At 47.7% G+C, this 18,777-nt stretch overlaps 1 protein-coding gene across 2 annotated transcripts in view; it reads right to left on the reverse strand.

Annotated features, from left to right (window-relative positions):
* PC (pyruvate carboxylase) overlaps window positions 1-18,777 on the reverse strand; it is a 2,056,240-nt gene that overhangs the window by 1,844,054 nt on the left and 193,409 nt on the right. For both annotated transcript variants that reach the window (XM_085625491.1, XM_085625492.1), the window contains one exon: window positions 12,090-12,202. The gene's annotated coding sequence lies outside the window, so the exon portion shown is untranslated. The remainder of the gene's footprint in view (window positions 1-12,089; window positions 12,203-18,777) is intronic.

Genomic DNA, 18,777 nt, shown 5'->3' on the forward strand with positions numbered 1-18,777 from the left:
TTGAAGGCTGGTTGCAGTGTAGCGGCATTGAGGTACTTTCGAGGGGGTGGTGAGTCTTATACAGGCAGAACCACCCCTCGGGGGGGTGGGGAGGGGGGGGGGGGGGGAGGAGAACGGTACACGGGTGACTGATAGCGGGGCGCAGAAGCAATGAAGGAGATTTGCCGGGAGGATGCTTGGAGGGCAAGTGAAGGTGAGAATGGGGAGAGGAAGGAGGTCACCGAGTGAATGGGGAAGAGTCAAACTGGTCAGATTCTTTTGAGATGGTTTTGAGAAGGCTGAACAGAGAATGCGTCGGTATGGGAAAAGTACTTTCTTGCAGTTATGTACCGTTAATAAAGTTTAAATGATTGCAACCATGTCCTAATAAAATGGCCTTTAACTCTTCAAGTAACAGCGTGGGGTGTAGTTATTGCGCGATAGGCCGTACGAGAGCCGCCGCCACTCTTTGCACGAACATTGGCCACATCTACACATTACCTCAAACTCCATCCGAGCAGTCAGCCAATGACTCAATCTTATTATGATATTTTTGTTTAACTCTATGACACTTCTCATCAAGCATATATTTTAATCTATTTGATTCAAGGATCATTCGGTGGGATTTAAGCACACACATGCCGTATTTGGAGAAGGAAAACAAAAACCTGTACTTATGTTATATGTGGGCTCTGCCGCGTTTCACTCTTCCAGCTGTAAAATCAAGCTCAGCGTGCTGGCGGAATTGCTCAAAGAGTTCAGAATTCCTGAAGTTAAAGTGCTATCTACGGGTCACAAGTTCCAGTGCCAGCAAGGGCCCCAGCCTGCAGTCTTTCCGAATGTTAATTTCAGCACCATAAATTGGGAAATCGCAACATCTGCGATCTGCAGCGCATAGTGTGCTGTACAGAAGACAGAATATTTCAAGGCGCTGCGGTTTATTTTCCGACACTGCAGCCTGGCGCACAGAATAGCAACACAGGGGAAGGAGGAGGGCTAGTGCTAGACCCCACCCACAGGGCAGCTATTACCCGTTGAAAGAGGGCGGGGGGCGATCGCAGAGCTATGCTTTGGTGTTGGCATGGGAGAGGAGATGGTGAGAAGGATTGCTTTAGGTTGGAGGCGGCGAGCTCCAGTGCATGGAGAGAACTGGTCTAGTGACCACCCAAGCTCATTTATAGCTGAAGTCAGTGGTTAATGCCCAGAGACAGCAAACCACTAAATTCATAGGGAGAGCCGAGCCAGGGATCTGGCTTGGCCCTAAGAGCCAAAGCACGAGCTAAGCCATTGAAAGAAACCACGTAAATGACAAAAAAAACCTGCAAGTTCGGAGGGAAGAGAACAGTGCACTTTATTATTCTTACACGTATCATGTTGTAGCAGCGCTCCTATTTGTCACAGCACTGCAATAGGACGGCATAGAGAGAACAGCCGCTTGGCCGCCTGTAGTTCGTCCTTAAGCCAATGCTAGAGTCAAATCGCTCGCCCTATCTGGGCTAGAGCCAGATATTTGAACCAGCCAAATGAGGCTTTTACTGGTGGGCAAGCCATGCCTGCATCTAGTGTGGGCAACCATTGGCGCCAGAGGCCTTGGCCAGCAAAGTAACATCTGCAGATGGATGGGAAGCCCTACCGTCAGTCATCTGGTGGGATGGTTTTCTTATCCTACAACACGTTTGAAAAGGAAGTGTGTGCAGATGTACACTCTGATGTTATACGATCATGTAGAGGAGTCTAGCATGTGTATCACGGTCATATGGTGTTGCTGGGTTCTTGGCTAGAGAGACTTCAGCTAGTTGCGCGTACCACTAAGGGGTTAGCCCTGCTGGTTATTTTCATGAAACTCTCAAGCGCTTACTTTATACGTTCAGTCGCTATGGATTCTCTTTTGGTAGGAGACTGTGGTGGGAAATTCGTTTTTGCAACATCCCCCAAAATCCATATATGTTTGAACAGAGTTAGAGCTCTAGAATTATGGGGTACATCACACCAGTGTGATTAAAGTTATAGTGCAGGTGTCAGTAAGAATCTGACCACACTTAACCCCAATTTTTAAAGCAAGTCGTTTTCCATATGTTCTGGCCCTTTTGCAAGTACCGGTTTAGTAGCTTTGCTTTAATATTGAGGGTGGGGAGGGGCAGATTGGCTTAGTAATGGAACCTTACTTTTTTTGTGGGGGGGGGGGGGGGGGTGAAGATATGTGAAATGCTACTTTCCTAATGTTGTTCCAATACGTACAGTCCAATAGCTACGCTAGTTTGTACATGTCCTAGTACGGTGAGCCTTTTACCCTCCAGCTCACCACAACCCTCCTTGCTCACTACCACCGGCCTTAGTGCAGCGAGTACTAGCTGGGGTGACTGTCTATAGACGAAGAACTCGTACCATAGCTGGGGCTGACCGGAAAGAACTGCAGTAGTACAGCCCACTGGCAGTGGGAACACGCCCTTACTTTTGCAGTAGACAATCAACTCCTGTGAGGTCCCATCTCACTCCTCTTGCAAATGCATACCTTCTGTCCATTGCCCACGTGCACGTTTGTGCTAGGTCTGCTGAAAAGTCTGGCAGGGTACCAGCTCCATATGCAAGTCTGATACATTTCAGGACCAGTCACACTCGACGGGGTGAACGATCTGGCAGCCCTCTTTAATACGGTAAGAGGTTAATAGGTGAATGCTTCCAGCTCGACAGAATTAAAAGACCTGAAAGCTGAATGTCTCTATGCCAACAGTGATGTTAGCCCAATTCCACAGCGCCTTGAATGGCACATTGAGTTCAAGATTTAGTATTCCGGGCACCAGTATGGTCAAACGCTGCCATCGAAGTGTGAGATGCTGCAGTGGCCCTTTCCAATGCATTCGGTTTTGAAACGGCCCCTCTCGCACATCACAGCTCTTATCTGGGGATGCTTTTGAAAGCGTAGATGTATGACCTCAAACAAAGACACTTCCAGCCTGACCTTTGAAAGAGAAAAGGTTCACATCGGGTTGGAAAAAAAAAAAAAAAAAGACACACAAAAAATACATTAGTTAAGAGTTTTAGTTTACCAATCCCACCATCTCCACCCACCCACTTAACAAATGAGAGCACACACACCTGGTGCTTGAAGTCACCTTTACCACTTACGACAGGTCGCAAATGTAAACCAATCACATACCCAGAATAAAAATCACTTTAGAAACAAAAATGTAGCGGGGTCAAAGGAAAGGTCACATTTCATTAAAAGAATGCACAAATGTGGCGCTTTTTAACATTTACATTGCAGCTTCTCAAACATCACTAGCTAGGAGTAACCCGATAACTGCAACCCCTCTCGATTGGACCTGTGCCAACACTTAAAGTAGTAGGAATTAGTGGGTGGAACCCAGCACCATTAAGGTCCAGTAAATGGATTCAAGTGCTTATAATGGCTGTGGAAATCACAGAACTTTATAACCTCCTCGTCCCTCTCACTTCTCTCCATTTCATAATGAGGTCCCTGGGCCTCGTAGACACCCCCAAACCAATGTATAGAAAAAAATCCACACCCACCACACTGGTTCTTTTTTTTTTGTCTATAGACATGGGTGGGTGCGGCGTGCTAGCTGCAGGGATGATTGGGCTCATTTCTTTATGGGCATTTTGGAAAGCCAGGTGCACGCGAGGGCTATCCTAGAAGGGACCGGTTTGTGGGATGACAGGTTAGAAAGGATCGGCAATTTGCCTTCCTGGCTATTGTCAACAGTTCTGGTTGCTGGTGTCTGTGGCATCCTCTGCCATCATAGCCTGACGGTTCCTACAGATGCGGGACTGGTTGGCAGTTCTGGCTGTTTTAGGTTGCTGTTGAGTGTACCTAGCTGTTCGGGGAACGGTTGGGTGGTCTGCCTGGCCATCCTCTGGGGATTGGCCACACGCCTGGTCCTGTGGGTTCTCTTCCAGCACCACTACTTTGCCTTGGGTCCGCTCGGTTGCCAGGGTGCCCAGTGATTACCCACATGTGGACTCCCGTTCCTGGTCATTCTGTGCAGGAGTGCTCTGCTCAGTTGGGTTTGGTGGCAGGATGTCTCCTGCTCCTGGGTGGGCACATGGCCCGAGTGTGGTTGGATACAGCATTCCTTCCGACGTGGGTGCTTTCCTTTCTGTCTGGGAGGTGTGGATCTTCATTTGGTGTTGCTCGGTCTTAAACTTCCTCCAGTTACAGGATTCCTCTCTGCTCCCATCCCTTTGTGGGGTGTCCTGGTCCCATTGGTTCGGGTTGGTCAGGGTTGTAGGCGGACCTTTCCTGGTACTGATATCAGAGGTATTTCTGCCAGGATTGGGTCTGGGGCGCCTCATCTATTGGGTGGAGTCCATTCCATCCATATGCTTTCCTTGCAGAAGCTACTTACCCAGAGATTAACCTGGGATCTTGATGGCTGCGATCATTCTGATGGACGCGTTCCTACACGTTCTTTTGTGCAGGTTTTCCGAGGTTTCTGGGCTTCCCTGTGTGTCACGGGTTTTCCAGTTTATGGTCCTGTCGTTCGGGCTGTGGGCTGATCTCCTGCCTTGGTGGGGGCTCCCCTGCTGACTATTCTGGCGTCTCATGACTTTTTAGTGTTTGCACAACAGTTGTTTCTATGGGCTCAGACGCCTGTTAATTCATCAGGGCCTGTTAGCACACCCTGCCATTACGCATCTTCCCTGGTTATGTTTCCGGGGGGGTGGGGTGTGGACTTTGAGGTTGTATGCCCTGTACATCCTTGGCCTGTGTTTGGCCCCGATGTTTGCTTGCTCCAGATGTTTCTGGTTAGGGTTCAGAGAGGGAGGGCTAAAGTTGTGCTGGTAGCTCCAGCATGGCCTGTTCTGTGTGATTCCTTAGGTTGTTGGAGATGGTGGTGGGGCTGGAGGGCGGGGGAAGGGGGGGGGGGGGAGGGGGGGGGTGCTATTGGGTCCGGCCGTGCTGTAGTTTCAGAGTCTCCTGGTGCCCGCTCGGACTAATCCAAAGTTAGAGGGGTGGCTGCCAGTTGCGGGGTCTCTCTCCTTCTGTGCTGGCGTCAGGAGGGTGTCAGCCTGGTTTCTTCTGCTCAACACAGACTGTCGTTTTGGGCTTGGTGTGATCGGACCCCTGAGGTTCTGCTCAGTTTCTCTGCCTCGAGTGCTGGAATACCTCCTTGATGAGCTTTTGCAGCTTTCTGGCACCCTTGACGGAGGTCTGCAGGTTGGTTCTTTGAGGGGTTGTCCGTTGTACGTCCTTTCCCTCCGATGATATGTACTTTCTGGGTTTTACATCTGGTTTTGCGCAGTAATGTCTGCTCGCGGACTGGGGGAGCTTGATTCCTTGTCTTGGCTGACTCCTTTCTTTCATGTGTTTGGGGTCTGGTTTTGGCTCCGAAGTTATGTCCACTGTTTGGTGCTGGGCTGTCTTTACTGTTTGTTGACTGTGCATCTTTGTGTTTCTCAGCTGATAGTTGTCCTGGTCTTTTTAGGTTTGGTAGGTCTCATTATGTAATGGAAATAAGCGAGAGGGACAAGGAGGTAATGCTTCAATTACTTACCGTAATTGACTTACTCCGTGTTCTACTCTCGCTTACCTCCATTACGGCCCTCTCTCCAAGTGGTCAGGCCAACTGTGTTTAAGGTGGCTTCGAAAGAACAGGAGGTGTGGTTGGCGTGGACTCTTTATATTGGCAGGTGGTGTCTACAAGGCACAGGGCCCCCATACGTAACGGAGATACGCGAGAGTAGGACACAGTAATAGAAGCATTCTTGTTGAGAAAAAAACATGACAAGCTGAGACACGTTTGGCCTCTTAAGACTCCAAAGAGCTTTTTAAAGGAGATATGGACTCTAGTGCATTCTTCAGTAAAAGAAGTTTGGGGATGTGTCCTAGAATTTGTTGAGGCAGGAAATGGTGCCCATTTGTTTCAATATGTACACTGTAGTTCAGAGCGGGTTGGTCTCGAATGCTACTTTCTCTCCCCCCTCCCTTGAATTTATCCCAGCATTTGATGGAATCCACAGTCTGTCTGCACACCAGTAATGAAGTGACTGTGATCCGGATGCTCACAAGAGGGGGCAACACAAGGCTTCTTGCACGTTAGCACTCAAGGTCACCGCCCCATACGGTAACCTTAAACAATAGATAACCCTTTTCACAAAGCAGCTTTTTTAGTAATAAAAAGGTTCTCGCTGCCAGCAAAGGGCACACAAAGAAAACCGGTATGGTAAGTCTGTCGGCCAACCGACAGGAGGGCTGCCAGCCAGGTGGGCTGGGCTTTAAATGTTTATTAATAACACTTCAGAACTGTACATCTTCCTTTAAACAAGCATTGGCATAGCCAATAGGTCTCGCCTTTGGGACCTTAAAAGTGTTTAGCCATGCAACAGTTGCATAACTAAATACTTATAAGGTCCCAAAAGCGAGACCTATTGACTGTGCAAAGCGGCCGTGCGGTCGCGAAAGTGAAAGTAATCACGGTAAAGCACGGCGCGCGCCCGCACACATGCACTATAGCTCTAGGCTGGCCTGGTAGCACTTTTTGGAGCCCTCTCAATAAGTCTTGCCAGACCAGCGCATGCGCTGGGTCAAGCGAGACCTAAAAAATGCTGCTGTTCAGCACGGGAAGAAACCTGGACGGGTCTTTTTACCAAAGTATTGGCATAGAAAGGCCATTCTGCTGGGCGACTTCTTAAGTGGCCGGAGGTAAACCAGAGGTGGGCAAACCATCTGTTTACAACAGTGAGAAGCAGCCGATTTGTGTTTAAAAATGGGGGAAGGAAACACATGGTTTGGGAACCTGTAACAGAGTAGCACGTTCCCAGTACTATGTACAATTATCACATGGGTGTTGTTCACAGCACACAGAGGGTGTTCACCCAGTAACAGTTATCAAAGCTGGCCATCCTTGATGAGTGCTAAATGGAGAACGTGTGGACAGTTCAACCGAAAAGCCACTGTGAGAACACCACACTTCAAACTCATCTTATATGTTGAATTCCATGGTTTAACAATCGGTCAAATTCTTGAATTTCAGATCGGGTGGACAAGCTACAATTTTCTGCCAGCTTTTAACACCACATTTTTAATTAGAGCGTGACGAAATTTGTTGAAACATTCCCAGTGTCTTCTTTAAAATATGCATCACACAAAAAAAGCCCTTGGGCAACTAAATGTCCTGTTCCACCACATAGAACACGACCTGCCTTCATTTCAAAACTCCTAGGGCAGGCTGCATCATGCACTGCAAAAATTCATAAACGCTGCCTAGGGCGTGTCAAAATTCACTCCAAAACATTCAAGCGATAAAGAAGGACTTGGAATTGCAAAGATAGTTTTCCTACGATTCAGGGAAAACAAACAGCACCACATTATCATGGAAGCATAATGAACGATCACATTCAGAAGACCACTTGCAGCACCGAGAGCCACATATCAAATATCAGAATGGCACAAGATGCAAACTATCTACGGGCTGGTTTCTGAATAGGAGTAAGATGAAAGGATTTAACCAGGGCTCCGGGCCATGCACAGAAGGGTCGAAATCTAGGTAATAGAACACTACAGTAGAGTGCCAGTCAAATTACAGTGGCGGCCGACCCATTAGGGCGCCGCCCTACTGTTTTCTCGCTGCGCCAGAAACAGAAAAAACGGTATTTAAAATACCATTTTATTTCCTGCTTCTCGCGCTGCGAGAAAGCAGATGTCAGGGGTATGACTGGTAGGGGGTGGGTGGGAGGGATTGCCTGGTTGGGGCGGGCGTGTCAGAGAGGAGTGGCTTGCACCACTCTAAGTGCCCAGACTGCTTGCAGTCATGCGTCATGTGCGTTCTCTATGTAGGCTGCATGCAGCCTACATAGAGAAAATGGCGTCCCTACTGGTGCCCAGGTGGGCGCCGCCGGGGCTCAGCGCCAATCACAACGCTGCCTTCACAGGAGGGGAGGGAGCAGCATGCCTGTTCCTGTGTTTGACAGCAGAGGCGGCGCGGGAGGTGGCGCGGGACCCGGCCGAGCAGCAGAGGCAGACCCGGACCCCGGCCGAGCAGCAGAGGCAGACCCGGTCAGGTAAGTTACTTTTCACATCTCCCCTCCCCCCTCAAACACCCGCGCGACCCCCCCTCAAACACCCGCGCGACCCCCCCTCAAACACCCGCGCGAGCCCCCCCTCCCCCCAACACCCGCGCGAGCCCCCCCTCCCCCCAACACCCGCGCGAGCCTCCCCCCCCCAACACCCGCGCGAGCCTCCCCCCCCAACACCCGCGCGAGCCTCCCCCCCCCCCCAACACCCGCGCGAGCCTCCCCCCCCCCCCCAACACCCGCGCGAGCCTCCCCCCCCCCCCCCCCAACACCCGCGCGAGCCTCCCCCCCCCCCAACACCCGCGCGAGCCTCCCCCCCCCCCAACACCCGCGCGAGCCTCCCCCCCCCCCAACACCCGCGCGAGCCTCCCCCCCCCCAACACCCGCGCGAGCCTCCCCCCCCCCCAACACCCGCGCGAGCCTCCCCCCCCCCCAACACCCGCGCGAGCCTCCCCCCCCCAACACCCGCGCGAGCCTCCCCCCCCCCCCAACACCCGCGCGAGCCTCCCCCCCCAACACCCGCGCGAGCCTCCCCCCCCAACACCCGCGCGAGCCTCCCCCCCCAACACCCGCGCGAGCCTCCCCCCCCCCAACACCCGCGCGAGCCTCCCCCCCAACACCCGCGCGAGCCCCCCCCCCCAACACCCGCGCGAGCCTCCCCCCCCCCAACACCCGCGCGAGCCCCCCCCCCCCAACACCCGCGCGAGCCTCCCCCCCCCAACACCCGCGCGAGCCTCCCCCCCCCCCAACACCCGCGCGAGCCTCCCCCCCAACACCCGCGCGAGCCTCCCCCCCAACACCCGCGCGAGCCTCCCCCCCCAACACCCGCGCGAGCCTCCCCCCCCCAACACCCGCGCGAGCCTCCCCCCCCAACACCCGCGCGAGCCTCCCCCCCCAACACCCGCGCGAGCCTCCCCCCAACACCCGCGCGAGCCTCCCCCCAACACCCGCGCGAGCCTCCCCCCTCCCCCCGCGCCACCCCCCCCAACACCCGCGCCACCCCCCCTCCCCCCCAACACCCGGCGCCACCCCCCCTCCCCCCCAACACCCGCGCCCCCCCCCTCCCCCCCAACACCCGCGCCCCCCCCCTCCCCCCAACACCCGCGCCACCCCCCCTCCCCCCAACACCAGCGCGACCCCCCCTCCCCCCAACACCAGCGCGACCCCCCCTCCCCCCAACACCAGCGCGACCCCCCCTCCCCCCAACACCAGCGCGACCCCCCCTCCCCCCCAACACCAGCGCGACCCCCCCTCCCCCCCCAACACCCGCGCGACCCCCCCTCCCCCCCAACACCCGCGCGACCCCCCCCCCCCCCGAATATTAAGTGCCACGAGTCGCGACTGCTTCTTTGAACCGTAGACTAATAGTTATGCCGCATTTCCTCATATCGAGGACCGTGGGCAAGACGTTGTCCTGTGCTGCTCTCATGTGTAGGCAGACTAATGGCCGCCTTCTGTCGCTGGAAGAGTTTTAGGTTAGCACTCAGGGCACGTGCTTTCTACAAACCTAACCGCCCCTTTCTGGTGCAACAAAGCACATCATTGCTGCACTTATTTAATTTTTGCAGTTTGACATTGCGGGACGGTATTGGCGCACTTTACATGAGCGCCGGTTACAATACACAAGAGCGCATTCATTTTTCTACGGCACGGGGAGATTAAGTGATTTGCCTCATAATCACAGGATGTTGAACCGAAACCGAGACTTGGTTCCATAGCTCAAAAGTCGGCAGGTCCGCCCCATCCTCTCTCTCGCAACAAAGCGAAAAAGAAAGTGATTTGGGAAGGAATGTTTCTCCTTCCTGAGGAATTAGTGGTAGGAGGTCAAAGTTAAAATGCGTCACAGCAGAAGTGCATACATGTGTGGGGAAATGCCTGCTGAGTTGAATGTCTAATGTGTGTCTTAATGGTGTGGTAGTCCTCTAATTCGCCTTCCGCACTCAGCAATTCCCTTTGGAGCCTCAGGAGGTTAATCAAGTGCGATGCTCGTTGCCACATGACTAAAGTCAGACACCTGCGACCTAAACATACTGTAAAACCACCTTGCTAAAGAAATTGAAGTACAGTCATGTGAGTTTGTCAGATATAAAAATAGAAGCCGTCAGCACTCATGGGGTTTGCCGGCACCCTGCTGAGCGTTTCCCCTCAAACTGTTGGTTGATGTGTTTCCGTGCTCCCCTGGCAACTGAAATCTGGCTGTATTTTGGACTCATGTATTTCATTTACACGTTCACTGAGTGCCAGCACTGGGCCAAGCTTCAGAAACATAACGATAGAAATGTTTCTGACGCTAAGCCCTGCTGGATGGTATATTGCTTAGAGATTCGTGGCACTGGCAGGGCCTAGCCTCAGGAACATTTCTATCTACATGTTATGACATCCATTTATTAATGTAATAGCTGCACTTTCACAATTGCTTTATTAACCTTCTTGCTTCTCAAATATGCTTAAAAATGCACCATTTATCCACTCTTTTTTCAAAATGTTAGCGGGGAAAAACCCAGAACCCTCCTTAAGTTGTTTGGGCTCACTTGCTGCGCTCGCTGCTATGTACTCAGACAGCACGTTTACGCCCCACCACTTTCAAATGTCACCAGCCACCACGGAGTCAAAAAGCCATTTAGGTTCCAGTAAGACTATATGAATCCTACTCGCGTCTTCCAAATCAGTTACCAATCTATATAGGAAAAGAAGATAATCCGCCAGGCCACAGGGGCACTGAAGCAGAAATAGATCTCTGTGATGTCAGTTAATACACAGAAGCTCAAAAAGGCAACAGGTGGAAGAAACCATATGTAACTGCAGGACCAGAACTTGGGCTCATAAAAAGCCATCAGATCTTTATTGGCCGAAGACAGCACTACAGGACTAACAGTTTTCCCAATCGAAAATGATGACGATGAAGACCAGCTAGACACAGCATGATCCTTCTATGTGCTGGTCCTTAACACTGAAGTGCATTCCATGGACCTCTTGTGGTACGGTGCAAGGTTCTTTGAAGTTCAAAATAAGAAAGAACCAATACGGTTTGTCAGAAGGCCATGCAGACACCATAAATATCCAGAAAATCCAGTTTCCAGTGTACAAAGTAATCCCACAAAGACAGATCGTAAGATCTTACTGAATGGCAAATCCGGAACCAAACGCAGTCTATAGTTTTCCAAAACTAATAGAATAGATGTGCAGATGGAAAGAGACTTAATGCATATTAAACAACCCACTTCAGTTTTTTAAAACCTACGAGCGTTTTCTGGTTCAAATGCTACAGCCCATCCAATCACAACTGTAGGCTGGAACCATTTCAGAAAGTTCTACAGCTACTTCCGAGCCTGCAATTCCAGTGTCATTTTATGCAATGCTTTGCCAGAAGCAGGTGGGTCATGGCGTGGCAGCTGGCTCAGTAGGTGCGAGCTACATCTGAGTGATGTGAACAGATGCCAGAATTACTTCATGAGTGAGCCTCAGGACAGGAGGCCTCAGCTGCAGTGAATGCCAAAGAGCTCTTGGAACAAGACCAAAAACTGACAAAATAGCATTAGCCAAAGGAAGTTGACAAGAGTTCATTTTGGTACATGCCGCCCAGTTAAATGAATTTCCTCAAGGCATTCACGTTAAATTTAGGGTTACGTTGACAGCATCTGGAACTAGAGCCCTCCATGACAGTGCAATCTTCAGCACAAAGTCCTGCAACAACCCTGCACAGGCAGTGAGAGCTCTGAATACATGCACAGCAAATCATGTACCCCTCAGCTAAAACGCCTGAAGAGTGCCGGGTTACAGAAGCTACTGGAGGTTAGGGTCAGGATAAAGCATGGACAGCTGAATGAGAAGCAACGCTCTGTTCCCAAAGGACGCCGAATGAAGAAAAGCCTCATGAATGAATGTTATTTGCTTAAAACTTGAGTCCGCATCAAAGCGGAGCAAACAAGTCAAAGGGTTCTGTATCCGCCAACAAACCATGATAACGGGTATCTCCTTAGCCCATGGATGCATGCATTTTTGTTTTACTTGTGGACACAATCCATACCGATGAAAACATTTGTGAGAAAGCAAAAGTCAAAATAGTGTGTTAATACCTTGATTCACTCGAGACAGGAATGTTCTGCTGAATGGTAGTCAGGTTGTACAGGAAGGAGTCACTTTTGGTCCCAGTTTCCTGGCCGAAAATCTTCGACGTTCACGTTAGTACCTGAATTTGACCGAAAAAACAAACAAAACTGTTAAGCTTTATCCAGTATCCTTTGCTCTCGGAAGTGACAGAAACAAAGAGCTTCGTGGTCTTTATAGAGGCCGCTATTGCCACAAGATGCCTTGTACGGCTGCCATGCAATATATAAATACATTTCATTCACAACAGACAAATCCTAAAGTGACAATTCTCAGCGCATTTCATTGCAAAGAACAATATATATATATATATATATATATATATATATATATATATATATATGAAAGTTACATAACTAATACTACACCAGGTCATGCATCCAATATGAACATTACACCCAGCTGAAAAGCGTTCTAAAAGCAACATTTCATCAACCGAACACATTGCAAGGTGTATTATATGGGACTATCAATCCAAGATAAAGAGCCCGGATGAATATAGATCAGTTATAGGAAACCGCTTATTGCGATAGTAGCTCCTATTTTGAAAGTTATATACAAACTCTGCGTACAGTGGCTCACCAGACGTACGGATCTACATCAAGTGGGGTGCATACCAATTCAAATCAATACAAACATGTTATTGTTGGTAGGCGTGCATTAACTTAAGATGACGTTATAAATAATGTCACATCACAGTGTGATATTTTTTGCCATACGGATAATCAGGACATCAAATCACTGCTAGAGCAGCAATCCCACCAAAACCCAATTCAATGTAGGCTGTGCTTCGAAGAAAAAAAAAACTGTTTAAGTAGAGTTAAATGTATAAAATGTGAAAAATGGTTCGCATTTTCTCACTGTAGTGACACCAAGCCTCGAGGGACAGCCGTTTACACATGCCATTTTGAATTTAACCACTTCAACAAGAACTCAGTAAATCAGAGCATTAGTATAGCCTGACTGGATGAGCATTAATTGAGAGTGAATATAGAATCTTGACAAAAACCCAAATAATGCTTAACTATGCTTTCAAAACAAGATGCCTATGCAGTAATATCATTTACATATTCACCTGGCTCTTTCAAAGTTTACCTGGCCACTGGGGTAAAAAAAAAAAAAAAAAAAAAAAGCATAATCTTGGGGGTGGGTGTGTTGTCCAACGCCAGACCGATTAAGACACCCTGGAGGTGAGCTCCCATCCTGCTGCCTCCGATTACAGCACATAAAATGAGCATTTGCACCTACAAATTACACTTTGTGATACAAAAAGCTTGTAGGAAAATAGGTATAATCTGCAGAGCTGTACTGCTGTATAACCAGCGAAGGTGGATTGGCGATGAGGAACTAGACTCACTCAGCGAGGCATCAGCCATCTAGGGCCTCTTTTGGACAGGCCATGCTGTGAGGTCACTGAGCCTTGGCGAAACCGCTCCCAGAAGAAGAGTAAGCGGGCTCCAGGACATAGCAAGAGCCGCTGCTGTGTGTGGAGGACTTGGAATAATAAAGGGGAGGGGCATCGACTGCTGAGTGTTGCTGCAGATGGAGCATTTAATATGGAGTTGTCTTTCTGACCGTTTGGTTAAAAAAAACCATCAGGATCCTAAAACTTATTTCACAGAATCATTCCACTGAAGAGTAACATTTTCTGCCTAGTATCTTAGCTACTACCCGACCGCGTATCTCAAAGGCCACTCCATAGGCACCCAAATATAATGCCCCAAGTTTGTCTCCATTACACCACTAAACTGACCATCGGGACCACAGCAATTGCTCCTAGGTGAACTCCCAAACACATTATGTTACATGCATGAGGAAATTAGACAGTGAAGGGCAACAATCTGATCTCTGATCTTGCCTGGAAAAGACTAGCAGAAAGAAATAACCTAAACATGATGAATCTAGTTATCCCTGCTCAAGCCCAGAAGTCACGAGGGTGACCAAGAAAAATGATCCATCTCCCTTACTGAAAGAAGATTTGCTGCCTTACTCAAATGACTTAAATGTTGACCAAAACCATTGCTCTACAACTTCAGGTGGTCAACTTGGTAACGTAGTACACCTTATCTGAATTGAAAAAAAATATTCAAGCAATATATAATCGGGTCAATAAAAACTAAGAAAATATCTTCTTATCCGAAAGGACATAAAAGTGCGATCTTTCTGATAACTAAATCGGATGTAATGCATGAATATCACACTCTGTAAACTGAGAAATATTAGTTCTGTGCAACAGGTAAGTAACAAACGTTCCAACAGTATGTATCGCAACCTTCATCGCACTTGTACTGGTTACCTGTTCCCTATCTCATATATGTTTTTTCTTCTTGCTACCTGTAGGTTTGACAAAATGCAAATAAAGATTAAAACAAAAAAAATAAAACACATTTTCCTCGTACTTGAGAGAATAAACAGATGGTTACATACGTAAACCATATCCTAAAGGATTAATGTAACAATACCTTCTAGGCAAACCAAGAAGAAAATTGCCTGGAGCCCTGAAGAAGTCAGAGAGGACGAAGCACGTTGGCTATGGTTCTTAATCGAAATTGAAAAAGGAAAAAAAAAAACAAGGATTATAAATTTAATATACCCAATGGATATTTTATATTGTAAAATATGTATTATGTGTGCTGATCATTTGAAGGGAATTTGCTGAACTCCTATCCAATATAAGCTATTCGATCCACACAATTTTAAGTGCTAAACCATTGCAGATTGATTGAGACAGCAGGGATTTTTTTTCTTCCCTTTTGGGGGGTTTAAGGGAGTTGAGCTTCCGGTTCTGTGCACTAAAACAAGTATTTAACTGTCCCTACTGGTAACATAGGTGCGGTCACCATTGCCTCAATCCCATTCATAACTAAACTTATTTGGGAGCCACACCAAATGAACCACAACTAAAGAGTAGCTCAGAATAGGATGACTCTAAGAGGGTACCCAAGTCTTCTACAAAACGCTGGGATAATAAGAAAGGTAAAGAAAAGGCTAAACCACAGGCTGTATCTCTTCTACAGGCGTCTCCTGAAAAATGCTACAATTTGCATAAAGATGAAACAATGAAACCGCCTGCTAGTATCACTGTACAGTACACTGTTGCGCGTCCTTCTCGTTCCTTTCAGGAGTCATCCGAAAAACGCTTGGAGAGAGTAGGACTATCGCATTGCAGATCGGAGGAGTGCATGAAATGGAAAGACTTAACGCTCTGACTTCATAATGAAAAGGAAGAAAATCTTTCACAGCAAAAGCCTCAATTCAGAAAGAAGAAAGTGATCGGGATCTCGCTTAAACAGGTCACATCTATTGAGGACTTTGCTTCTGAACGGGGAGCTCCAACTCTGCTAGATAGTGCGACAAAAGTCACAATAGTTCGCCAGAATTTAAGAGTGTCTGCTGGCAACAGCAACTAGTGAGTGTCCAGGTGGAAACACCAGACCGGAGACATAGTGCTCCAAGTAGGTTATATGAATTAAAACTGCAAATGGTGGGCTATATACTTTGTCCTATTAAAGTGCTCTTCTGGGAGAACTCATTATTTGGTAATGACATTTTCTTGATTGAAAGAGTGGCCACCTGAGTTTGCTCGACAAGTCCCAGGAGGGAAATGTGCAATATTACCATCTTTCTCCGACCTTGTTCCAGAAACGATTAAATATACATATGCCAAGAGTGGGCCCTGTACATGCCTCTGTTATACCGCAATTGCGTGGGCTGGGATAGAGAATCCTTTAAATATATTATACCAATGAGGTCCAACGCACTGGTGCAACCACAATACTCCAAACATGAACAATAGTTTAGAGTAGTTCTAACAACTTGAATATCAAGGTGTAACTGAAATTTGCACCTCACCAATGATCAACCTTTTGTTTCCAGTCATGAAACCAGATCATTCATATTGCTTAGTCTTGGACTATAACAGTCGCAATCGCACATTTGCAGTACAAAATGTGCATGGCGCAGCACTATTGAACAATATAGTGTGGAAAAAATACAAAACCATATTAGACATTTCAAATGGATTTTTCTGCCAAAACATAGCGCCTGAAAGCAGGTATCTAATTTCATTTACCACTCTCGGGTCCCCATACCCATTCTGTTGATTACCACAAGGGTATAAGAATAGCCCAGGCTTGTTCTCCGCCAGGTAACAGGACTGTTACAATGCTCAGGGCCCTGTTCCTAGGATGCGAACTGTCAAAGAGCTTAGCAACACATTTCCTAGAGAAGTGTGTGCTCTTACAACCACCAAACACATTTCAAATACTCAAATCATTATTGGTTTTTCTAAAATGTTGGTAAAACATACATACCAGATTACTCACAATGGGTAAAAATGTTTTAGGACCTGATCCGTCCAGACTTCAAGCATACATTAGACACCAGAACATACACAGATTGTGTTCAGTACAAACAGACATGCTAGCTGCAAACCACCAACATACATGCATTAACATAACAAATTTGGCATGTTCTGCAATTGATACCACTGGATATGCATAGGTCACATTCAACGAAGGGGACACTGTACAAATTGCATATATATCGAATTTATATTCCAATGTGGAAACACATTTTTTGCACCAACAAACCGCTGTATTGAAAGAAAGATAGTTGGCTCAGGGGAAACACAATTGTTGTGACTCACATTCCAGTCTTAGAAGCGGTCATAAAGGCCAGCATTCCCAACGTGAAATCCTTATATCCTAGATAGATACAATGGGCCAACTCACTAATAGCAACAGATGTAGACTACATATTTGACCCTACACTATAAACTCAGGCTTACCTTCAATATGAACAATACCACCCTCTGCCCAGTCAAATAATGCCTCTAGATCAGTAGGACTTTACAATTTATACTAATGGTTTTGCCCAGCCTGCAGTCAGAGCAAAACACCAATACTCTGCTGCCTGTGCAGCAATACAGGGTAGAATGAAGGATGGATAATTCCAACCTCTAAAAACATTCATGCGGTCACTAGGTGATTACACTGCACAGCTGGTTGAATTGAAAGCTTTGATCCTGACACTTTAATACCGATCCAGAATTCCCCACACTTATTTTAAGACTGGATACAATAATATAAAATCACACACTTAATCCATTCTAGCTCCAATACTGTAAATACTCAAAGACTCAAAAGGTTATACGATCAAGCATAAACTGCTTTGGGGACAAGTGGCAAACATTAAAGCAAGTTTGCCACGGGCTCATATTTTCCACTCACTGAGCCACCAATGTATAAGAATACATGTTGCAGTGAATTAATTGGCTGGTGAAGCTGGAACGACAGCAGTGCAAACTGCGGTTGTAACGGGAGTAACTAGTTCAAACACGAGGACAGATGGCGACATCATGATGGCCGCCACAGCTTTGAGCTGTGGCACTCCCTTACCAAAATCATTTCCAGCAAAATACTCCTACCAACTAAGTGCGAAAAACATGGTTTGCTCATCTTCTTGGAGTGGGTGATAGGATAATACCCAATTTGGACCGCTGGTCTAAATTACTCAGAGCGGCACATGAGGGGTTAGCTTCTGCACATGCTGATGTGGCGGTTACAGTAATGAAACTGGTGGCCAGGTCCATACAAACAAAACAAATATGGTCCTTAAAAGTAACATTTGTCAACAAATAAAAGTTTCTTCAACAGCACGTCCACCGCAGAGACATCTCAGTTTCAAACAAAGTGTTGACCTGTATCTACCTGGACCATTGGGGACAATTACACAGTGATGGCTCTTTTAAATACATCTTATTAGCAGTGGGCTCCTGCTCTCGATTCCTATGGGTTTGGCCACAGCGATAAGCTGATGCACGAACTGTTATAAAAGACTTACAAGTCTTCGTCTGGACATATGCAGTAGCTGCATTCCATTAGGACCATGGCCCAGAGTTCGCCTTGAAAGCTTACGGGATACTATGGGTACTCTCGGTGTGGATGTGCACAATTCCTACCCCATCTTCCTGAGGGAAACGCAATAGTGGAGAGGAAAAACTGATCTAAAGCAGTCCCTAACAGCTTGAGTATTAGGTTCAGGCCATAGTAGAAATCTCCACCTGTAGGAGGTACAGGGAGCCTCAAACAATCTGCCAAGAAAATTGTTGGGTGGTCAGGCTCCCCAGGAGGTCCAGTTTGGGGTCAAGATATGGGTTCTAGACCTCGACAATCCAAGTGCAATGGTGGCGGAAATGGCCTTTTGATATTAGTGAATGTTTGACTGTCTTACAGGATCTGAAAGAATTCCAGGACAAACAAAGAAATGACCTACCAAAACGTTCAGTCACTACAAGGTGAAAGGACAACCCGCAACTCCCGACTCATCATACAGAGCATCTGTACCTGTCCAGCCAGTTGAAGGTTCCAGAACTGTACTTTTACTGCCCCTTGCCAATTGTAAACACAAAAGAATTGTGTCCATTGACCAAATAAAACCACACCAGATGTTCTGTCCTAAACGGTAAGCCACAATGGCTCCTGGGTAGTCATCTGCCCCCTCTCACTACCATACAGAGAATCCCACTACAAGCTTTAACCAACACGGAGGTTTCTACTCCCCGGCTGAGGATATCTGATTCTGAAGTATTGTTATTTCCAGTTACATCTACCAATACCATACAATCACCATATGAGAGTTCACAGGTTTCAACAA

This window comes from Triturus cristatus, chromosome 9 (assembly GCF_964204655.1).
Source record: "Triturus cristatus chromosome 9, aTriCri1.1, whole genome shotgun sequence".
Taxonomy (NCBI): Eukaryota; Metazoa; Chordata; class Amphibia; order Caudata; family Salamandridae; genus Triturus; species Triturus cristatus.